General features: G+C 43.5%; 1 protein-coding gene across 5 annotated transcripts in view; it reads right to left on the minus strand.

Annotated features, from left to right (window-relative positions):
- The window catches only part of ERG (ETS transcription factor ERG), a 279,268-nt gene extending 267,272 nt beyond the window's left edge, over positions 1–11,996 (minus strand). The window contains exon 1 of one of the 5 annotated variants that reach the window (XM_001170678.7): positions 11,784–11,996. The gene's annotated coding sequence lies outside the window, so the exon portion shown is untranslated. Of the gene's footprint in view, positions 1–10,660; positions 10,808–11,783 lie in introns of those variants that run through there. The other 4 variants (XM_001170554.7, XM_003319073.6, XM_054675163.2 and 1 more) reach the window with 4 other exon arrangements.
- Positions 11,997–25,013: the final 13,017 nt, after the last annotated feature.

Genomic DNA, 25,013 nt, shown 5'->3' on the forward strand with positions numbered 1-25,013 from the left:
AGTCTTGCTTTTCCATTTGCCCTTACGTGACCCTACAATGAAGCATCGCAACACACCAGAGACGTATAATGCTAGACGCGAGAACACACAGCCATGCTCCTTGGTCAGAGGTTTTGGGTATGGTTGGGTGTTTTAATAAACCACAATATTCCTTCTCCTTCACTGTTTGGTTACCAATAATTGTGCTGCATTAGGTGTAAAATTCAATATGGTGATTAGAGTCTAGAGAAGCCACACTTATTTTATTTAGCAGTTTTTGTTTTATTTTATTTTTACAGTAAGCACTGCCCACCGGGAAAAATAAACCAAAATAAAAAGAGTGAAATTCCCTTATTATGCACTAGCAATAATGAAAACAAACTTATCTACAAAGAACCACAGACGAGAAATTTGCTAGAGACCAGCTACTGGAACTAAAAACAAATTTCTTATTCAGGAAAATGTGAATGAGTAAGAATCTGCTAGTGAAGTTTCCTACTTTGCACAAAAAATTAAATGAAATCTTAACTTTAAGAGTAGCATAGGCTGGGCACGGTGGCTCAGCCTGTAATCCCAACACTTTGGGAGGCTGAGGCAGGAGGACTGCCTGAACTCATGAGTTCCAGGCCAGCCTGGGCAACATGGCGAAACCCTGTCTCTACTAACAATACAAAAAATTAGCTGGGTATGGTGGTATGCACCTGTAGTCCCTGCTACTCAGGAGGCTGAAGCATGAGAATCGCTTGAACCCAGGAGGCGGACGTTGCAGTGAGCCAAGATCGCACCACTGCACTCCAGCCTGCGCAACAGAGCAAGACTCTGTCTCAAGAAATAAAAATTTTAAAAAAAAAGAGTGGCATAGTTAAAAGGGTAGAAGGTTACTCAATGACGCATCACGTATAGTACACATATAGCACATTGATAATAACAAATGGCATGTAAGCACTATGGATGGACTTCAGAAGACTTTTCCATAAGCTTCAGTATCGCAAACGAAGGGAAAGGCCTGTGTTATGTGCAACCTGTCATGATCAAATAGTGTGAATATGTCCTTGTAAAAGTTAATTCTGTAGCAATACATTTAGTTGATGTGCTTTCTTCCTCTGGGATTCTAGCACTTTAAGAATGCTGTTCTTCAAAATAATCAATTGTATTATTCTCAAGAAACATGCAAAATAAGAAATTTCTCATCAAGCTGGAATTATCTTTAAATAGAGGATATTCAAATAGCATTTTTATGCCTGGAGTTGTCGCAGCATGATTCCGGCAAAAGCCGCACTATTTGTTAGCGGGCACACAGAGTTTTGGCCTGAAAGTCAGTATTTTATTTTACCCTTTAAAAGCATGAAGTGACTCAACAGGAAATTATACATACATTTTTCCCTCCAATGTAAAAACTGCAGATCTAGTACCGAACATGTCACGCTGGCATTCAATTTTCTATTGCTATCATATCTGGTTCCTTAGTGACATAAGGTCACAAAACTTCTACTCCTGTGGCCAAGTGACATAATAGATGTTGTGGTTGCTCATTATATTAAATTTGAATTCCTAAGCTAAACATTCTAGACCTGCGCTATTCGGCATGGTGGACACTAGCCACATGTGACTATGGAGCCCTTGAAATGTGACCAGCCCAGATGGAGACGTGCTGTAGTATACACTACACAATGGATTTTGGAGATTTCATATAGAAAAAAAATTAAGTCAAATATCTCATCCATATTTTACACTGATTACATTTGAAATGATAATATTTTCAGCATGTGTTACATAAATTACATTATTAAAATTAATTTCACCTGTCCCTGTCTTTTTTAATTTGGCTACTGGAAGATTTAAAACTACCCCTGAGGTTCATGTTCTATTTCCTTTGCCCAGCACTGACAGGACCTTACACGGACTCTGCCTCCACGTCACTTGCTCCCTTCCGGTCACTTCCATAACAGGCCCGCCGCTCTGACCAAGATAACTACACACGGCAGAGTCCCATGGGTGGATCTCAGCATCCGCCTGCCTGGTTCTGATGCTGCCCTGGCTCCCACTATTGTGTGACTCCAGGCAAGGTGCTCAGCACTCCTGAGCCTCACTGCTATTCTGGAAAATGAGGACAATTAGAGCACCTCCTGCAAAGAGCCACAGTGAAGACAGTCCTGGCAACGTGTCTCCTGTGGCTATACCATCTGGTGAGTGCATAGTCACCTGCCACCTTCCACAACATCACACCTCTCCCTTCCCTTATGTAAGACTGCTTTCTTCCCTACCTCTTAACTTTACACCTGAGATATTGAAGTAGGTGTCTGGTCTGATCCCTCCAACACCCCAGAGGATTTGGTCAGTTTCCACACTGTGTGACACACTCCCAGGTAACACTTCCACCCTCCAAACACACCAGCGGGCCGGACTCCCCCACCCTCCTGCCCACTGCTATCTCTACCATTCCCGCCAATCCAGATCCAACACGCCATGGCACAGCTCAAGGGCCTCAGCCTCCGGGTAGCATGCTCTGATCCTCTGATCTTCCTACGGAATGGTGTAGATTGCTTTTGGATTGCATGATTCTATTTTATGTTATTTATACTCTACCTTGTTCCCAAAAAGGGACTGAAAGTGGTCTACAAGGATATATGCAATATGACAAGGTTGTTTAAAATTCAGAAGCAAAATAAAAAATAAAGATGAAGCTAAAGGGAAACAAGGGTAAGAACATAAACTCGAGCTAGGAATGCGATGGCCCGCCAGGCAGACCTCAGGGTCTTACATATCTTCTGGAGTTGGGTCATTCACACGTCTCCAAATAATGAAATCCAACCAAATGCTCAGACAATGACTCCTGATGCTAAGGCTAAAAATGAAATCCTCCAATGATTCCATAAGAAAGAAGGACCTGTGTGATAGCAAGCATGCCCATGAACGGCCCTACAGCAAACCCAGTGTATTGCACGAGGCTGTCTCCCTGCTCGGGAACATCTCCTCCATTGCCATACAGTCTAGAGCCCTGTTCACTGCCATGCTGGCCCAGTTCAACCAGGTGGTCCCACTGAGGATGCCACTCTTGTTGGTGTGTGAACTCATCTCCTTCGAGATTTCATGATGCGCACATTCACCCCCGTTCTAGATTTCATGACACAAGCATTCACCCCTTTTCTAGATTCTATGGCAAGTATGTTCACCCACTTTTCAGATTGCACGGCATTCGCATTCACCACCTAGATTCTAGATTCCACAGCATGCACATTCGCCCACTTTCTAGATTCCACGATGTGAATGTTCCCCTCCTTTCTAGACTCTGTGGTGTGAATGTCTGCCCCAATTCCATGGCATTCTTGCTCACCTCCCTCTCTAGATTCCATAGCATGCGAATTCATCCTCTTTCTGGATTTTGCCTCCCTGAAGGCACTGCGCAAGTCTTCTGCATGGTGTCTTGCATGAAGTCTTACACAGAACATAAGGCAAAAACATGGACTAAATGGACAGCTTGCCTTCCACCATACAGTCTGTAGCTTCTAGCCTCCCTTCCTTTGCACGTGCCTTTCCCAGGATCCGGAGCACCCCCTCTGTGGATGGAGTCCTGTACCTTCTCACCTTGAGTCAAATCTGACTGCCCACTGATCTCTGCCCACTCAGCATTCCCTGAATTCTCAGGCATTCCACTCGTCCTGTATTAATTTCCACCTGTAGGTATTTATCCTAAGGACACCGCATTTAGAGTGTCCTTGCAAGAGCGGATGCTCCTCTCTTCAACTAAACTTAGCTATTTAAAGTAAAAAGGGTGGTAGTTTTGTTTACCTGTTAACACAACTCATGGAAGAGAGAAAAATTCAAGCATGCCACTAATTGCTGCAGTCAGACAGACAGGTGGATAGGCGGGCCCCATAGCGGAATGTTCTGGCTTCTCCCACTAAATTTGCAGTTGTTTGTCTAATCTCTAGATGTGTCCCGTGTCTTAACAGTCCCTGTATGACTTATGCTCCCACCTCTTGTTTGGGACAGTGCTCTCATTTAATAGATGCTCAATATATTTTAATTAAGAAATGTATTTTCACGTTGCTTAAGACCAATAAAGAACAATTAATACAATTTAATGCTTAATTTTGCAAAGAAAAAGTTTATATTGATGCTAAATGCATTTACAAATGTGCTCGTAATGTACAAACAAATACAGCCCTTACTGTGGGTTACACATACTTATGAAATGATTTTATTGACTTACCTTTGGTTTTACAATTTGGCTATGGGGTACTTAGAAGAAACTGCCCTTGTGGGACATTCTGTCTAATCACTTATATTTACAAGCCTTAGAAAACTGCAAAAATATATTCAGTTTCATTAAGAGATATTCGATCTTCAGAACTGATACTATTTCATCTATAAAATCCTTTTACTGGCTGGGCGCAGTGGCTCACGCCTGTAATCCCAGCACTTTGGAAGGACGAGGCGGGCAGATCACCTGAGGTCAGGAGTTTGAGACCAGCCTGGCCAACGTGGCGAAATCCTGTCTCTACTACAAAAATTACCCAGGCCTGTTGGCGGGTGCCTGTAATCCCAGCTACTCGGGAGGCTGAGCAGGAGAATCATTTGCACCCAGGCGGCAGAGGCTGCAGTGAGCCAAGAATGTGCCATTGCACTCCAGCCTGGGCAACAGAGCAAGGCTCCATCTCTAAATAAATAAATACATAAATAAAATCCTTTTACTTTGATACCTCAAGTAGTAATCAATAATATCCCTCTCTGTTCTAATGGCAGGGCCTTTAGGTAAGGTTTCAAAATTTGGGATAAATACTAATAATATGCTGATCTAACATCTCTTCTCCAGAAGACTCCCTAGATTTGATTTTTACTGCCATTATTTCTATTTTAAAACTCTGTAGTGAAGTAAGTTTTACTGCCGGGGTCAAATAGACTAGAAAGTACTTTTCAATACTGAAGAAGCAAATTTTTCCTCCACTTTTGCTTATTCTGTCCTCTTGCTGCTGTATCTTGAACTGCAGAAAAAGCAAGCCTTGCACAAGGCAAGTTTAAACTTTGTGCAATTATAGACCCAGATTTGTAAATCTGGCAGCAGGCTCACATCAGCTTTGTGAGGTTGGGTAATGAGAATCCATTCAACATATGAAATCTTCTTAGAATGTTTCTCAATTAGCACTTGGTTTCTTTTCAAAATGTTTTTACCTCATTTCCTAATAAAAGAAATCTCAGCTTTCTGATACATTTAATTAAAAAGTTTCATGTTGAGATTGTAAATGTGAGTGGTTTCTGTTTCAAAACATTTCATTTTGCTAGTACATCCTTCACTTATTATTTATACTCTGCTTAGATCTCTGCATTTCCCATGCAAAAATCCTGAAATGCACCTTCTTCAGTGCTGAGGTCTAAAGTTTTCTCTTCCTAAGTAGTGCCACAGTCATCCCCTCTTCCTCCCACAGGGCCCTCATAATAGCTTCTTTCAGTCCTTCCTCTGAACCCTGAGACCCCCGTTCAGTCTCATGTCAAGCAGAATTCCAAGCCTTCATTGCACACAGAGGTGGGTCCAGGGAGGTATCCCGTGTTTCTGAAATTCCTGCTTTGCCTGTGCCTAAGCTCCCCAATTCTCCCAAGAGTCCTCATTTTAAGAACACAATGCAATGCTAGCATTGCGCTAGCATTCAGCATCTCCCACCATACATTGCAAATGGATAATTAGCTTGATTGCTAGGAGATGCACCTGCTATCCCCTCTTCTCACCCTTTAGCAATGTGTGTGGAACGCACTTGGCTCCGTACAAATTAATTGTGTGTGAGGGGTGACATCTGACTACGAACAACTAAAAAGAACCATTTAATCAGGCCAAATTCCCTTCAGGCTTATTGAGGCTTGAGTGTGGATTTTTAAAATGTAAGCAGCACTGTCACTGTAACCATGAAACAGTCATGGTTTTAAGAAGTGAAGTTTTGGGGGACAACAACATGACCAACAGACTCTACCTCAGCATCCAGTTCCCAGATTAGTTAATACAAACTTGGGCCCCACTTTTCAACAGAAGCACAGCTCTAAGTAAAGGCTGGTACCCAGCTCTGCCCCCTCAAATTATTTGGTGAACAGGCCAAATGGGAGGAATTGCAGGTAGTACTGCAGAATCTGCCTGCCTTGGAAAACAGGCTTTCCATGAAATATAGTTTTAAGGTCCCCAGAGGCCAGGGCTCTCTCCCTCCCCTACTCTTCACTGCGCCCCCCGCCAACCCACACGTGATGAGAAACCACTGCCCCTGCAGAGGCCCCAGCAGCAGGCAAGGGTCTGTGGAAGAAAGAGAGGAATATTACAAAGGGGTTTCTGGCTGGAGGGGGGTTCCAGGGAGGGCAGAGAGGTTCAGGCTCCAAAGCTGGCAGCAGCCCCTACAGATGGAAAGCTCCAGTGACAGGACCCATGAAAGGACACTGCAGAGCTTGTCCCATGTCATTGGGCCATCGAGACATCAAGGGCTGCCTGGATTTCAGGAACTCACATCTGCAGACCAAGAAGGAACAGCACGTTCCCATTGCCAATTTCAAACAATTTATTAAACTAAGGCAATAGGTAAGTAACAGATTTACTAAGATATTGGGATTCTCTTACTGTCCATCTTAGTTCAGATGGAAAGATTCACAATACCAGCTAATCTGATTCCAGGATGCAGCTTCTGACGGTGCACAAGCTAATATTTCCTCAAGATAGTCACACAAACCTCCCTGCCAGGCGTGCAGAAAAATGTGCACGCTCCAATTTAGTCTTTCTTTTACTTTCCAACTTCAAGTACTTTAGTGAGCCCCAAGAATGCATAGCCAATCTTTCCACCCAGTTAGAGAGAAAATTAATCTTTCTACCAATAACAGAGAATCACTTAATGGAAATAGGACGATAGCACTTCACTAAATAAGGCTTCGCTCCTTTGCTCCCCTGCTCTCAAAACTGAGGTTCAAATGCATTTCTACACTTTCAAATGAACATGTGGGAACTTTTGCTGAATGCCTACATCAAGTGAAAATAAGGGTTTCCTATTTTTTAAGTCATTCTATATATGCCTGTTTTCTTTCCTATTTCTTAGAGAGACGGCTTTTCCCCCCCGAGTATGTTTTGCAGGGGTAATAATTACTGCAATAACGTTATCCTTAAAAGGGAGCACATATAAGACAAAAGCAGGTATAAAAATCTCATTCCCACTAAAACAATTCAAAATCATAGGTTAGGCTTTAAAAGGAAGCAACTACAAATCTAGGTTTTAAAAACCTTTAGACACACTAAAGATTTGTCCCAGATCACATCTGATGTCTATTTCTCTGGGATAATAACAAAAAAAGAGGTGATAAATTAATTCAAATGGCCTATTTTACACACTTGAAGGATATTTCCATTGTCTCATATAGCCATTCTGAATAGGACAGAGTCACATAATGAAACTTCCTTTGCACATTCTCCTGAACACGCACTGAGTCAAGATAACCAAACCCCTTACTTTCATTGTAAAATTACTGTTTCTCATACGCAATCAGGGTCTCCCAGATTATGACATGCGACCCTAAAAATAGGAGAACTTAAAAGTTAGTTTAAATCTAAAACTTAGATCCGGCGCTCCATTTTTAGACGCACCCTTTAATTTCTTGGTGTTGTCTACATTTTACTTCCACTTAAATTTAGCAAAGTAATTTTAGCTCATCCTCCTTCACTACCTTCACTAGACTTTGCAATGTTACAAACATGAAGCATTCAAGCCTCTTTCTAATATGAAAATGTTTTAAATAAAAGATAAAGTTAAAAGGGAAAGATGCTTAACTTTTAACTTTTTTAGCTATGTTGAAGAACTGGTTCGGGTGACAGCCCAGCCATTGGAAAACTCCCGCTGTTGTTTATTTACAAAATAACTGCTTTCAATCAATCATTGTGAGAGGTCCGTACACTGACAATGCATAGTGGACAACTAATTAACTGACCCCTAATAAGGGTGTGGGAAATACCAGGGAGAATGCTATCATGCAAGGATCAGCAACAATATGGAGGGGTGGCTGGTCACTGCCAAGCATGAGCATCCCCAAATACCGCAGTGATTTTCAGAGTTTTCAAAAAGCCCTACTCACACCACTGCCACTAAGTACCATAATCATCTGAAACTGTGCCCCAAAGATCTGAACGTCCCTGTTACATCAGCCTATTTTTCTTACAAATGTTGCTGCTAAGGTTCAAATTCAAGGTGTAGAACATTAAACAATAGCTGTATTGTGAAGGACCATGCTCCCTGGGAAAGCCCAAGTAACCTTACACACTGGGGAAGGAAAAAAGAACTCCTTTGCCATACTCCTGCTCTCTGGAAAACTGCTCAGACGCAAGGGGTAAAGAAGCAAAGAGGTGACAAAAAGAGACCTGCATTCAGAGAGATCAGCTGTCAACTTAAACTGAGAAGTGACCTGATGCCTCACAGAGCTGGGATTTTGCCACCTTGACCAAACTGCTTCCCAGACTCCATAAGTCTCATTAGAAAAGTAGGTGGCTCTGTGTCGACACCTTCTCAATGGAGTTCTATGAAATAACAGGCATCAGACATTTATTCACTATGACAATGTCTTCTCACCACTCCAGATCCTATGACTGGGACTGACTTGCTATCGGTTTTTGCCTGGGAATAGGAAACGATTCCAGAAACATTAGCTCTTCTGTTTTGAGAAGAAATAAATCCCCCCTTTTATTTCTTTTTTGTTTAAAGATAGCAAGATAAAAATAAAAACTAATATTACTTTTAGAAAAAAAAAGTGTTGAAAGTTTCCTATTACCCTACTTACAATGTGAGATACATTTAAAAGATACATAACGTATAACATTGTAGAATAGTATGTGAGTTACACATTCCTTCTGACGTCTTTCAGAGATGCTTTCCTTCTTACTTACGTATCTGGTATTCCATTGGGATCTTAGGTCTTACCACAAATAAAATATCTGATTTTATAAGATTAAAAACTCAACAAGGTTTTTCTTTAATATGAAAGCAAAACGTGGAACGTGGAGGGGGGAATGTTTATATACAGCTGTGAATGCAGCCCCTCACACAATCCCTTCAATGGTAAATGCTAATTTTCTAAATTTTAGCTAAAGATTAAATCACCAATAATTCCTCATGAAATAACAGATAAACGTGAAATCATGTACTACAATTCTACTCTAAATTTTTTAAAATAGAATGAAGTAATTATAAAATGTTACAAAAGAGAAGAAACTGGAATTATAAGTGCTACTGGAATTATATATTCCTTAACAAATATCTCGAGACGGATTACCCATTTGCTAATTCAGTGTACTTTCCAAAAGCCATTGACCCAAACCGAAGCTAGGATTACCAAATGGCAAATAGCATTTGTGATGTGTGTAGCTCTTCTAAAGCCTTTCTTGAGAATTGTAAAACTTGATATATTAGCCACAAGTTTACATAGCTCACCATTTCTGCTAGAATTATAATTTCAATGGTGTAATTAGCTTATTAATAATTTGACACATGGTGAATTAATTTACATGGTTGGGTTCTTCGCAACGTCTGTTGCCTGATCCTCCTGTGGATGAAGGCTATGAGCTCTGGCCTGCCCCGGGAGCGGGCACCAGCCAATGCCAGCGGAGCAAGGGTTAACTTTGGGACTGTGACAGTTCTCCCTTCAGGGGCTCTAAACTACTTGGAGAGAATGGAAAACAGTCAAAAATAGTCCCAAAGGTAAGTAAACTCTGTGTCCTATGTATGTCACCCAGGGAAGAATAAAATGTATTTTTATTCACATTGAAAGTTTTCTGGACTACAAAAGCTATAGAGACATGTACAGAGTGAAACCTGTAGCACATAGGAATATGTTATTTTGAAAGATAAAGGAAACTATCTTTAGATTAACGATGAGTTGTATTAAATCCACATCCTCATTGAAATTGTTTATCCATTTTATTGCGCAGTGTTGTCTGCTATTAATAACAGAATTTGTCCTGTACTTAAAAGATAATTAATGCCTCTATGCATCTATGCAACATACCATAGCAATAAACGGACGATGTATTTCAGACAGAAACCAGGTAAGGCTAGCTGATAAAATATAGACTATATTTTTTTTAACATGCCAAGTTTTGCAATTAGGGTGGTAAACTGGAGGCAAATAAACTTAACAGCTGCAGGCTAAAGAACGGAAAGGTGAAAAGACTGAGACTGAGAGTGGGAAAGGAAAGGGACCGCTCCTGGCGCTGAGAGCTGGTCCCAGAGCCGGTGTTGCGGGGTGTGCGGGAAGGCGCCGTCGGGGGTCATTCCACCATCAGGACCCAGCGGACAGTGACAACCCAGCCTCAAACCTGGTCCCTACTTTAGGCCAAGCGTCAGCTTTTTTAGTTCAACCCTGATTTCCATTCCAGACAAGGACAAATAACCTCTTGGTCGGGGCCCCAGATGAAGTCCCCGCGGTGTGCTCTCCTGGCCCTTGTCAATTTCGGGGTGCCCCCTCCTCTCCATCCGCACCCGACTGCACGCGCCTCCCTGGGACCCCGCACTGGCGAGCCGTCCCTCCTGGCGCTGCACGCCCCACCTGTCCCGGCGCCGTCGGAAGAGCCCTGCAGAGTAAGCCCCTAGGGCCACCCCGCTGCCTTCCTCCCCGTCCCCGCAGCCGCTGTAGCCAGCGTGGGAGCCGGGCAGGTCGTGTGGGGCGCTGGACTTACCGAGAGGTTAGCGCCGCCGTCGGGGGAGGGCGTGTCCCGCACGTGTGTGTCCGCGCGTGTCCGCGCCCGCGTGTGCCAGCGCGCGTGCCTTGGCCGTGCGCGCCTAGCCGGGTCGCACTAACTCCCTCGGCGCCGACGGGCTCAGCCCATGGTGTGGGCGCCGGGCTCAGGGAGGCTCCGGCTCCCGCCAATCGCGGAGCAGGGCGGCCGCCCCGACGCGCGACTTGCGAACCCGGAGTGCGCGCCGGGGGCGGGGCGGGGACGCGTGGGCGGGAATGCACGCGCGTGGCCAGGTGCGCGTGGGTGCGAGCGCGCGGGAGTCTTCGAGTGCGCGCGTGTCCGTGTGCGCGTGGGTGTGGGTGTGCTCGCGTGTCCGTGCGCGCGCCCTCGGGGCCAAGAGCGCGGGAGGCGCCGGCAGGTTTGGACACTACGCGCCCTGCTCGGGTTTAGGACGCGGCTGGCGGCTCCGGGAGGAAGAGGAGGAGGCGGAGGAGGAGGAAGAGGAGGAGGGAGGCGGAGGAGCAGAGGCTGGGACGGCCGGAGGAGAGAGTCCGGCCCCAGCAGGAAAGGAACCCAGGACGCGACTACTGGAGGGGCGAGGAGCAAGGGAAGGACCAGAGGGGAGGAGAGGGGGTCAGGGGAGGGAAAGTGTGGGAGGGGGAGCCGCGGGGGTGCGCGCTCCTCCTAACTCGGGGTCACTTTTAGCGAGAAGTGATATTTTTCCAGCCTCAGTGAAAACCGTTGCAAACATTGAAAATAGTAAAAGTGAAAACGGTTGCGACACTAGACGTTTATAAAATGACCGCGGACTGCCCTCGATGCTGATGAGAACTGGGACGACGTCGCGCAGAGCGTCCGGAGGGAGAGGCGCGGTGCCCGGGACCTCGGTCGTGGGGAGGAGCCGGATACAACCTCCGGGACGCGGGGATGCCGAGGGCACCGCGGCCTGGTCTGACCGACGCACGCGGTGACAGCCGCCCTTGGGAGACGACGGCGTCTGCAAGCAGCAGCCTCCAAAGGGTGCAGCCAGGAGGCTCAGCTTGTCCGCCTCCGGGGCTCGGGGCTAAGCCCCTTCCAGAAGTTTTCGTTTCTACGCGAATTCCGACCGCAAAATCGAGCTTACCTGAGCGCCGCTCCTCTTCTCTCATGTCCCTCGGGGGCCGTCACGACCGTCCCGGAGCGATCTCTAGGAACCTGTCCCGGAGCGATCTCTTGCACACTCTCCCCATTCCGACCAAGTGAAAACTACCCATGTCCCTCCCTCTCCAAACTTTAACAGCCAAGAATTTCAGCAAACAGCCAGAAAGAAAGCTAAGTCTCCCCCCGCCCCCCACCCCAAGGGAAGGGAGGGAATAAGCACTCCTTTAATTTGAAAAATAATAATTAAAACTCCCTCAACTTTTAAGGCCGAGCAACATAATCTATTAATTGGTCGCTATTAACATGCAGTTTTATTGACCATAGCACACAGAAGTCTGATTGTGAGGGAGGAGTGTTTTCAATGAAAGTAGAGTTATTTTAGCTGCAGACGTGTTTACATTTCTGTGGTTTAGTCTATAACTTTCTCTTTTTCTTGCTTCAGAATTCTGCTCCATGAAGCAAAGCCCTTAGCTCCCAGACATTCCAAAAAGTCTGCCAAAATAATAGAAAAAAAGAGAGGGAAGAAAAAACACACGGAGACCCCCAAGTCTGGGTCAGGCTCAGGGTTGGATGTGGGCAGGGTGAGTGTGCCCCCTCCCCGCGCACTTTCCAGTTAGGAAAAAAAAAAAGTTTCAGGGCTCCATTTCCTGTTTGCTGGGGGAAAAAAAATAAAATGGACCTGAGCAGCTGAGTTTAGAAACCGCCTTTTCCAGTACCTATAGGTTCTGAGAGGATCTTTAACCCTAGAGATGCCAAAATGAGCTCATTAAAATGTGAGACTCCAGCCAAGGAAGTTTTTCCCCTGTTAAGATGGACAGCCTTCGTGAAACTACAAATGCATTCCTAGGAAATTTCTTGAACAATCAGGCACACCATGGTAGTTGGGATACAAGCCCACCTCTCCATAGGTGGCCAAGAGAAGATACCAATAAAAATAAATATTGAAAACAGATTAAATTTCTGACAAGCATGCACCCTTTTTGTCCCCTGAGGTACAAAGAACAGAATGTATATTTCAAAGTGGGTATTCAGTAATAGGGTCTTGTCAGTTTATCCACTCTGTGCTCGAATCGTCATTTGCAAAGTCGATTGCATTTCCTTTAGTATTGAGTGTATTCACTAGTCACACAGAAGTCCCCATACTCCAGTTCACATGGCCTTCAAAAAGATTCGATCTGACTCTCCTTAACTACCAAATGCATATTTTGGTTCCTTTTCTTTCTAATTATTCTCCAAATATTCCAGATCCAAGATATTTCACTGGATTTTGAAATCTTCCAATTAGCCACTAATTTTCAAGTCTCACCATAGTGAACCCTTAACATTTAGGGGAATGCTTTAAAGTAAACAGGTTCTGAACCTATTCCATAAAATCAGTAGCCCACAGGCCAATGACTCTTTTTTAATGCTCTAAAAGCTTTTTAATACGCTGCCAACGTTTCTCAATCATCATCACTATATTGTGAATATTATCACAATATAGAACAGTGCTAAAAACAATATGCGTGCTGATGAATAAAATAACATTTAACGTTTTAAGAATAATGAACTGCAGTTTAATAGTAGAAGGAACATGATTTCAAAATGAGCTCAGAAAAACCTCAATATTTGAAACAATGTTGTTTGTGACTCTCCCTCACTACCATCTCCAGTTCCCCCGAAAGACACTGCAGAAGGAGAGAGAGAGAGAGAGAGAGAGAAAGATAATTTCTTAAAACATGAAAGACGCATACCGATCCCATTCATAAAATGTGGGTCATTAACCTTGAAGAATCTCAGTATCCCAAATCCTAGAATTTTGCATATGACATCATCTCCTCCAACTGATTGCATCTTGTAGTTATAGTTAGGATGTTCTTTCTGCTGTCTAATCTAATCCCTACCTATGGCCACAGCATTCCCTTCAGTCTGACCCATGATTTAGGTCAAATAGGAGGAAATCAGTTTCAGTGAATTAAACCAATTAAGTTAACTTGAGAGGCCAAAAGAAAACTAAGAGACAACTTCACGTTCTGTATTGCAGGACAAACATCATAATTCTAATTAAAATGTCATTTAAAAGGAAAGTTTTTATAAAAACACCACTTGACACATTCCATAAGAATTAGTATTTTAAAGTATTTCATACATGAGATGGTCTTCTTTTTATATAAAGTTTTGTGGTCGACCTAATTCATTTTAAAATCCCTTTTATCCAAAAGATGTTTTGGATTAATTTAAGTATTTGTTACTGGATAATGTCAAGCTCCTTTTCAATGAAATGTCCTGTGTTGGGTTGTCACACCTGTTAAATATAAGCCTCCTTTTCTTTTGATATTCTGAGAAGGGCTTTAAAAGGTTTTCATCCCTCAATATGGAGATTTAATTGCTTTACCTATAATAAAAATAATCCCTATAAAATTCAGATTGTGGATATTTCAAAGCTGAAAGAACTATTGGATTGGGATGTAAAGGTTGCAGTTCAAAAAGTCTTCCACTTTTAATATAACATGCATGGTGTTATGAGTTATAAAATCCTGGTTATCATTTTGAAAGGTCTGGTTTTTGTTGTCCTTGCACGGAGCGTCTTTGAGCTTGCTTTATGGCTTAGCAGTCTGCGTGTGCGTGTGTTAAATATGGAAAGGGCAGCGTATCCCTCTACAGTAAACGCTCACAAGGGAGGAAGTCTCAGATTCTGTTTTAAACGGGGTACTGGAGTGAGGTTCCTCACACTGACCCATTCATATCTTTGGTGAGCTGAAATCTGGCTTGAAGCCATTCTGAGGATGGCCATGGTTTGAGAAAGCAGAGAGCTCTCAGGCTTCAGCCACTGCCAGGCACCTGAGCCCTACCCCCACAATCTCCACCCAATCACCTGGGACCTTCTTTTCATCATGCAAATGGGTCAGGCAGCTCGGAAGCTTAGGAGTCATTGGAGGCCCCTGTCCTGTCCCATTCCTAGTTCTGCTTTCCCTCATGGCAAATGATTAGAACACACTCACTCAAGCAACCAAGACATGGAAGCAATGGGAATACGTGTCAGAACACAACACGTTGGGGGTTCCAAGTGGAGCATCCCTGGGTCCCTCTCTCCCTCACCACCCTCACTCATTCCCTGATTTCCATCACTGACTATTAGCGAACAGGAGGACAGATGTGTGTCTTCTCTTAGGGGAGTCCCTTAACCTAGTACACAAGCATCACTATTATCTTTTATTACTTGCTGTTAAGAAGTCAGTTTTAGGTGTTCTTTATCCTTCCAGACAAACTAATTTCATGCAACACTCTCACCCTCTGAAGCACTTTTTTAATCTACGTCAGATGCAGTTTAAGTCTTTAGTACACAAAGCAGTTCTCAATAACACGTGGTGACCACAAACTGCTCCGTAAAATTGCATAATGCTTAATTCCTATCAACTTGCATAACACACAAAATAAGTTGATATGAAACACATTGTACATCTGTCAATGAGCTTTGGTGACAAAGGTTATACAAAATAAGTCAGGAGACTCTATTTGTATTTTTAAAGTGGAATTACATAGAGTACAACAGGAGATTTGCTCCAGCTTTTCTGACAATTAGACGGTTCAGTTTTGAACTTCGTATACTATGACACTAAATCTATCATGAACAATTTTGTTGTGTACATTATCATAACATGATTACTCATGAGTGTAAAATTAGTTGCAATTTTAGAAAATTGAGACAATTTCTTCTCAGAGATTTTTTTGTATCGATAAAGTCACTAGCTGATATGGTTTGGCTGTGTCCCCACCCAAATCTCCCAGAATTCCCAGATGTTGTGGGAGGGGCCCAAGGGGAGGTAATTGAATCATGGGGGCCGGTCTTTCCCGTGCTAGTCTCGTGATAGTGAGTAAGTCTCACAAGATCTGATGGGTTTATCAGGGGTTTCCGCTTTTGCTTTTTCCTCATTTTTCTCTTGCTGCTTTTGTGTAAGAAATGCCTTTCGCCTCTTGCCATGATTCTGAGGCCTCTCCAGCCATGTGGAACTGTAAGTCCAATCCAACCTCTTTTTCTTCCCAGTCTGGGGTATGTCTTTATCAGCAGCGTGAAAACAGACTAATACACTAGCATAACAGTACATCAGTGCAAATAAAAGCAATATCTTAAGTTCTCTTTTGTATCCTAAAATAGTAAATCCTTATGTTAGGATTATGGATGACCTGATGCAATTTAAACGGGTGAAAATTCCACTGCAGATATAATGCACCAGCAATTATTAGGAATGCATGTGACCAGGGATCCAGCACTTAGCACCCACATGACCTTGGGCAAGTCATAACCACTTGATTAAGGCTTCAATTTTCTTATTTAATAACTGAAGCTGTTGAGGTGGATGACCTCAAACATACTAAACACAGGATCTTCCAGTGAAGAACTTGGGTTATTCATCTTCATCTCTATTCTTTGGGGTAGCGACTAATTGATTGATTAAGGGGAAACCTCTTGGGAATTTACTTCTCTTTGATAAACTCTTATGCACACACTTCTTGCTTCTCTTGAGCAGCACTGCAGCAAGAGGTGTGCCTTTCTGGGATGGGTTCTGTTACCTTTGCATCCTATATCCACCTTGTATGGGTGGAGAACTAGTCTACACAGCAACAGTCTGGGGCCTGCCTCCACATCAAATACACTTTGATGATGGAGCTTCAAAACTATTGCCATCATCTGGGTGCCATCTCAGACCCAGTGAATCAGAATCTCAGGGGACAGGGAGACCACCATGGCACTGACAGGTATATTTGAAACTCCCCAGGTAGTTGCAATGGACTTCCAGGATAGCGGGCTTGACATTACGGGCATCAAGTGAATGATGAAGGCATTCCGAAATCTTCATCTTATCAGACATCTCTGGGAAAGCACATTTTTAAAATGAACCTCTGGCCAGGCACAGTGGCTCAAACATGTAATCCCAGTGCTTTGGGAGGCCAAGGTGGAAGGAGTTCGAGAGCAACATGAGAAACATGGCAAAACCCCATCTATACAAAAAAATTTAAAAATTAGGCACAGTGATGCACAGCTGTGGTCCTAGCTACTCAGAAGGCTGAGGCAGGAGGATAGCTTGAGTCCATGAGCTCAAGGATGCAGTGAGCAACCGTGATCGTGCCACTACACTCAGCCTAGGCAATAGAGCAAGACCCTGTCTCTTTTTTTAAAAAAAAACTTCCTACTCCCAAAACAGCTGGAGTCCACTCCTTCCATTGCTAGTGTCATTCTTCATGCAGTTACAAGGTCCTGGATACTTGGAATCCCTTCCTCATTTTGTCCCCTTGTCCTGGAATGTCCTTCCCATCCTTACCGTAGCAGATGTCATTCATTTGGATCTACCATTTAAAAAGCACTTACATGCGTATTTGCCCTGGGGATAGACATGCATGTAAGTGCTTTGTAAACGCCCACCAGTCACCTTGCGCAGCGGTGACAAGGTAGAAACTCCAAGTTTGCACAACTAGAAAGCGAGTCAAGACTCAAACCCAGGCCTTGGGGCTTTCCCTGCATGGTCAGCTTACCACCCTCCCTTATTCAAGGTCTTTTTCTGGGTACCTCCCTGCCAGCCCTGTGCCTAATTTAATTCCTGCCCTCCAGCACCCCTTCCCACCTCTGTGACAGCACTTACTTCTCCTAACTTCATCATCCACGAACGGGAACTGTCTGCATCTTTTGCTTCCCTTTTACACATCAGCTCCTTTAGGCAACCTTAGTTCCCCTTGACTTTGTTTACAACAGTGACTCAAAAAGAATCAGATCTTTGAACCCTGACCCTCACTTGCCCCATTGCTAAATAGTTACCACAGGCCATGTTGACTCCCCACAGCTCCCGTGAACACCCCGTTTTGTCTATTTCCAGGGCCAGTTTGCCTCATTCAAGGTTTTATAACCTCACACCTGGCCACTGAGGCTATCTCCTAACTGCCCACCTGGTCACTGGTATCTGCCTGCACCAAGTCACCCTGCACCTGCGCTACAGCAAACACCATCATACAGTCTTAGAAACCTTCAGGAATGCCTCCTGCCTGCTGAGTAGATTGCAGATGTACTTGCTGGGTGTCACAGGATGAGAATTAGAAAACTAGAGCATACTTCTTTGTTTTTGCCTTGCAGAATGCAAGCTCTTCACCAGGGACAAGCTTTGATGTCTGCCTACCTGCCTGGGAGAGAAGGGGAGGTTAGGATTTGTTACAGAAGAAATTCAAGGTGCAAAGTAGGATTATGGAGCAGAACAGGAGCTGCATTTCTTTAAGGCTGTGCACTCAGCACTGCACTGGCCTGGAGCATCCACTCAGGGAGTGTGCTGACAGTGTACACAAAAAGAGAATCCTGTGTGCCATTAAGATGTAGCTGGAGAGTTTGAATTCAGGAAGGGGAAAGAATAACATAGGGGAAAGCCTGCTCTTTCTGAAGCCCATGAATTGTGGGGAGAGATAAAGGAAGGAGTTATAAAAATGTCTAGGTCCCTACTGCCCTCTCTGGCTTCTGCCCAGAGCCGGGGACCAGGTCAGGCCAAAGCTCAGGGCAGAGGGAGTTTTTGCACCCAGTCCCTAATGAGGACCGTGGAAGCTCTTGCACTCCAGAACCTATGGTGGCGGAGGGGTCCTGGGTCTTCCTCTGTAGTGTAGATTCTGAGTAGAGATTCGAGGCATCTGCTGCAGTGAGGTAAGTTCACAGTGAACCTTGGAAATCAACCTTTGGTCTTGTGGGCTGGGTAAAGGGTGTGGCTGAGCCTGGTGCTAAACAGCTGGCAGGCCCTGAGGGAAGGCCAAGTGGCCAAGAGATGCCAAGGAAGGCCCTGGACAATGAGTTCCCCCAGCCACGGGCTTCAGCCGTGTAGGCCAGCCCAGCAAGAGGAACCCAGAGGATAAGGGACTTTCCCCAGAAACCCAAAGACATTGTGTCTGAGTACCTCCGTTCTTCCAGAAGACCCGTGCTACTCCAAGTGTGGATCAGGAACGGTCTGTGAAATTTGCTACCGGTCTCAACAAGATAAGTCCAGAAACTGAGGGTAAGCATGTAGAAACGTCTATAGCTATCCGACCGAGTATTTTCATGTCTGTTCAACCTAATAAAACTTGAGCTTGGATTTTGTGTGTCTTTTTTATTTTGTTTTTTCTAGTAACTTATTTTTCTCATACTTTACAAAATATCCATTAGCACCATACTGAACATTTTAAAACAAACAAACAAACAAACAAATTGGTTTTTTATCGTGGAACGTTTGAGAAGCGCTGCGGTAAACCACAGCAAGCCCACAGGCCCCAGCACCATCTTAGAAAGAGACTCAAGCAAAGAGTTACAGAGCATTTTATCCAAGGGAGACCTGGCCCTGCCTAGAGACTGTTTACTGGATCAGACTTAAAGCACTGACCAGGTCTGGTAATAAAGCTAACATTTTTCCTGCTAACCAGCAGGTGGGGCACAGGAGGAAGCTCAGATTGACTGAAACAATGACCCTTTCTCTGCACACACAAGTTGTGGTGTGAATTAAGATTTGTAACTCCTATATGTGGGCATCTGGGTCTGCCACAATCTGGGTCCAGGTTTTCTTTCTAATTAAACGCCCATCACTTTCTTACATGAATCTCCATAGGCCCAGAATTCTCTCCCGAATCCTTTCTGACCATGCACAACCTACCATTCTTATGTTTGCCCCATCTGGCACAGCATCAGAAAGATACTCCATCTTAACAAATCTCTATTGATTTCTTGGCCTTTGGTATCACATTCTGAGCCTCAGGCAACAGTGTTTGTGACCCATCTCACCTCCTAGTACCTACCTATGACCAACATAATTGACTCTCACCCTAGATCCCACTGGTCCACCTCTCTGAGTTCACCCACAGTTGCAGTGGACCATTCGCTCACATACTGACAGGTTCTTGGCATGAGCATCTCTGGCTTCTCTGAAACAGGCTTTCGCTGGGGCCACTGAAGCTTGTTCAGCCTTTGTGCAAAGGATCCCAGAAGGGCTGAGGATGGGCTACCCAACTCTCGACCCATAAGGGAGAGCAGTTGGTGAATCAATGCCCCAGCTCCTCACTCCCCAGAGGCACAACTCTGAAGTTCATTCCACAGGATTCCTCGGAGGCTTCCCATGCAATCAGGCCTCGGCTGTCCACTGAAGCAGTAATGAGCTTCCGGACGTTCTGTTAATTGGCCAGCCTCCCTTGTTCCTGTTCTCCACTCCCTCACTTTTGCTTCCTGGGATCACTTTCTAGGTGAACTACCTGAACCCAGGGTCTTGTCTCAAGTCTTCTTTAAATGGAAACCAAAAAAAGGCACCATCCCAATGGGCTTTTTGTCGTCTATGTTTGCCCAGACTCTTATTCTTCCAGCATTGGTGCAGAACCAAACTGGCTTCCAGGGGGAAGGCGCCCGTGGACCTGATCCAGGAGGAGACCAAGAGCCAGGTGATACGGCCGAGAAGAGCTAGAAGCACATCTCTGTGGAGAATTGAGCCTTGAGTGATTCAGAGGCCTCATCCTCTTGCAACCTGACTGATGAAGCAGCTAGTGTCAAAGAAGATGGCAACTCTGTCACTTTTGCCTAAAAATACCCAAAGCTCCCTGTGATCCAAGAGGCCCTCATCTTTCCAGCTGTCACCACCAGCACAAACAGGAGACAGCCCTAACCCCTTACACACCACCTGATTTTTTTCACTCCTTTGTAGCTCCTTAGTAATCACTTTAACCAAGGAGGCAGAGGAAAAGATGGTACAAAGAAATACAGAAAAGTCAGGATACAATACAGATGATGTAACTCTGCCTCACCCATTGGTGACTATAACTGCCAGAAGACTGAGGGTGTTGGGGAAAGCGAGTCCCCACCCAGGACTGAGCACAACTCCCAAGGCACGCGGCCCCACCGAGTACTGAGCCTGTAGGTGCACGTCCGTCTGTCTGCGAAGGTCGGAGAGAAAGGGAAAGAAAGCATTGCAAATAGAAGTGTTCAGTATTTCTCATGCAGCCTCTCTCGCACAAGCAGGGTGCACTCTGTTCCTGAGCTATTTCACACGCTCTTCCATTATGGAACTCAGCACACAATCTTGATGATGTTGGTCTCTGTCTCCTGCCAGCCCGTGTGTTTCTTGAAGGCAGGTTTGTCTTATTTATCTTAGTACTCTCAGAGCCTGGCACATGGGAGATATTGAATAAATGTTTTTCAAATTAGGTTGCAATAAATTAAATTGGGTCTACTTTGGCTCAGATGAAAATACACTGGAGATAAAAACAAAGCATAGTGCAGTTTGTATGAGTTGTTCTGTCTCTCTCTCTCTATATGTATATATATTTATATTTAGTTGTAAGAAATATAAATATAAATTTATATGTACACACACACTTTCTTCTGAATTGGTCTGAGTTGAGACAAACCAATGTGTGTTCATTCCATTAATCAGTCAGGTCCAGTGTTCTGTTCATTTATAACTATATTCAATAAAGGATTCTAAATCATCATCATAGAAAGACAACCCCAGAACTCAGGGCCTTGCAGCCCAGTTCCAAAGAAAAGAAAATGTGAACTTTTTCTCCAAAGTGTTAAACTGTAAGGAGTGGTTTCCCCCGTGTGTTACTTCTGGGCCCACAGTTGAGTGCCAAATTGCTAATGAATAGGTAGACCGTGTTGTCCATTTACCCTTGGCAATTAAGATTAAAGTTACATACTTTTTATGATATCCTCCCCAGCCCCCAGAATAAGCCATGGCAGCCGCACCTTTCCCCCTGAAATATCCCCTTCATTTTTCACCCGCTCTGTGGCTATTCCTGGGACTGAGCCCCTTTTCATGAGTTCCAGCAGATCCCCATCAACCCCCAAATCCCACCACAGGCCACATCGTCCCAGACCAGACCACGTCTGTTGAGCTAGCTGTCTATTTCTATGTGAGTCTATCACCAAAGTAAGTTACATTCTTTCACTACCAAAGTTACTGGGCCTTTTTTTTTTTTTTAACAATCCTTGGAAATGATCCCAGCTTAAAAAAGAACGAAACTCTCAACAGTCAGCCAAATACAACTGTTGAATAATTTAAATGAGAGCTACTAAGTCTTTTGAAAACAACCCCAACCCTGTGTTCTCTGATGTGAACAGGAAAAAAAAAAATTATGCACCAATGTGCAGAATTTGAGCCTATGCAGATGGCATGTTTTGCACCGTAGACTGCTGTTACTGTTTTGGCCAACACGTTCCTATGGGATGCTGAGTTTTGCTTGTGGATTGATCTCTAAGTTACTTTATAGTTGAATCTATCATCATATTTTCCTGGGATTTTATTTCTCTTCATTTTAAACAGATACATCAGAGACGGAGCAAGGAGCTTAGGCTAGCAAGCAGCCAACCTCCTCTGTTAGACCAAAATGTTCCCTCACTTTCAGAAGAATCCGTGAATGTTGTTTGAAATGAAAAGAAAGAGTAAAGCATTTAGATAGTTCCTAAAGAAAAATAAAGCTTAATCAAGCCACTGCAGAGACATCTCCTTTCTTCTGGGGCCATGACCAATAGCACTGTATAGAGAATCACATAAACAGACAAACTGCTTTCCCGTCCATTTGGGACACCTTAGACAGACAGAAAGGAGAGAGTCCAGAGACCTTTACTAAGCACCCATGACGTATGATGCGCTGTGCCTGGGATAAACTGTGATTTCCAGGAGCTTCTATTCTTCTTCTACTCTTACGAGCACCTACACAAGAAGCTACAAAAAGATTTTGTAAGCTAAGGGAAAGTAGGTACAGAAATAGAACGAATTACTATTAACAAGTTTAGCTGCAAGTACAATTTTTTTCTGACGTTGCGCACTGAGGTGACCTTCTTATAAGTGGTTCAAACTTGGATTTATTGTCATTGTGTTCTCATCATTCTACTATAAGTGGATCAGGCACCACCGACAGAAGCACACATTCATTTATGCATTCAGCACACACGTATGGTGCACCTAGTGTATGCATCATGCCAGGAACTGAGGAAGAGAAGATGATGAGGACTTCTGTCCTCCAGAAACTCATGATCTGCTGGGGGAGACGAGTATGCAAATGTATCCTTTAAGAGCACTGTCAGAAGTGCAATGAGAGAGAGAAACTGTCCGTTCACAAGACTCACTCCTTCATACCTGGATGCAATACAGATGGAGGTAAGATTTAGGACTTTCTGCAGAGCCACTGAATTTTAAGTAGACTCAAACTGCATCTTTCTAGGAAGCGAGGCAGTATTTATCTGTCCAAGCAAAAATTGAATGAAGCACATGACTTCCATGGATGCAAACATTATAAACAAGGTCTCTGTGTGAATTTGCAGGATTGAATCTCCCAGATTACAGTTGAACCCTACCATCTAGAAATACTATGATTCTTATCAGACAAAATCAAGACATACAAATTTAAGTTGGAACAAAAGAATAAAATGTATTTGACTCACTTTATTTAGCACAGATTTGGATTTTTGTTGTTTTGTATATCAATTCAAGAACTAAGAATTCAACCCAAGTTTTAAAATGTAAAACTGACTTCGCGTATCTTTAGTAAAAGGCCAGCAATACCTCCCAAAGAGTTCATAATGTTTTTAGGAATAAAGTGCTAGGGGTTGACTAAGACTATTAAGAAAATTGGGTATAAATTCGAAAGAAATTGTGTGTGGGTCCCTCCCAGACCATCTTAGCCCATAGAGGTCTCTTATTTCCTTGAGATTATTTCAAGGCATCAGAAATCTCCTTCTCATGTTACCTACCCTGCCTCATAAGCCAACATTTCATTCTCTCTTTGCATGAATCATTTCTCGCCTGTAAAGAATCTCTTGCCGTTGTTTTTTGTTTTTTGTTTTTTGTCTTTTCCTGAGACAGAGTCTTGCTCTGTAGCCCATGCTGGAGTGCAGTGGCACGATCTCGGCTCACTGCAACATCTGCCTCCTGGGTTCAAGTGATTCTCCTGCCTCACCTCCTGAGTAACTGGGACTACAGGCACATGCCACCACGCCTGGCTAATTTTTTGTATTTTTAGTAGAGATGGGGTTCCACCATTTTAGCCAGTATGGGCTCGATCTCCTGACCTCATGATACTCTTGCCTTGGCCTCCCAAAGTGCTGGGATTACAAGCGTGATCTACCATGCCCGGCCTTGGTTTTGCTTAGACTGAAGACTTTTCAAAATCATGAGTCAGTTCTCCCTCTTCTCTTTTTGTTCCTCAAATTCTCTGGAACTCTATTAAATATAGGAATTTAAAAATGGCTGTTGAATCAGTTGTTTCAGCTCTATTGTTGCTAAGCCACCTTTGAAACAATTAAGACACCATCAATTTTTCTGCAGTTTATATAGTACCAGTGTATAAAGTAGATACTCAGGAAAAGGTGTGGGTGAATTAACTGATTCTGAAGAATTGAGAATTGTCCCTGAGTTATATAAGAATGATTGTGTATATTTTTAGTTGAAAGCATGTAATATCCCCTAAAGAGCTTATAACGCAAACGACAACTAGGTTCTCAGGTTTTAAATCTCTGGTTAACAGGCTCATGAGTACTACTTTGCGGGACATATTTTAAAATAGAGTGGGGTGGGGGGGAATGTACACAAGTATTATTTGAATTCTATTATCATTTACTTATTTAAAACTTATTTTTGTATTTCATGTTTACTACTTTTGTTTGCTTTGCTTTGATGGAAACTAAAACCCATCTTCTCTGACAAAGTACTATTTTTGATATTCAATAAACAGAGCTTTCTTATTCATCCCTTTCTTTAAAAATTACTTTCCTGTATTACAATTTGTATTTGTTAATCACGTATGGAATCAGCTTTTAAACAGAAGAAAACAAGCATCAGCTCTGTAGAAACTGCAGACGTTTTGGAGAAGATTAAACAAGACAGCTTCAAAAGACCAAAACATGAATCCACCCCGGCCCTTGTTGGTCAAATCACGTGGGCCTTCAGCTGTCTCGTCTTTCTAGAGTCTCATCTTATGATGAAAGTTAAATAAATTCCGTTGTAAATGATGTTTTTTAAAACTCTAAATGAGAGAAGCAATGGAGACTTTACCCCCTAATAATGGGATACTGTATGTAATTCTTAAAATTAATAAAGGCCATTTGTGCTGTAAGAATTCTCCATTTTCTTTTGTAAAGGTGACTTTTTTAACCTGAATATTTTAACAGGTCAATAAGATAGGCCCCTGGTAGTAGAGTGACATTTTTTTCACTCCTCGAAAGCCATTTTATAAGACAATGCACATTTCA

Source organism: Pan troglodytes, chromosome 22, assembly GCF_028858775.2.
Source record: "Pan troglodytes isolate AG18354 chromosome 22, NHGRI_mPanTro3-v2.0_pri, whole genome shotgun sequence".
Lineage (NCBI taxonomy): Eukaryota > Metazoa > Chordata > Mammalia > Primates > Hominidae > Pan > Pan troglodytes.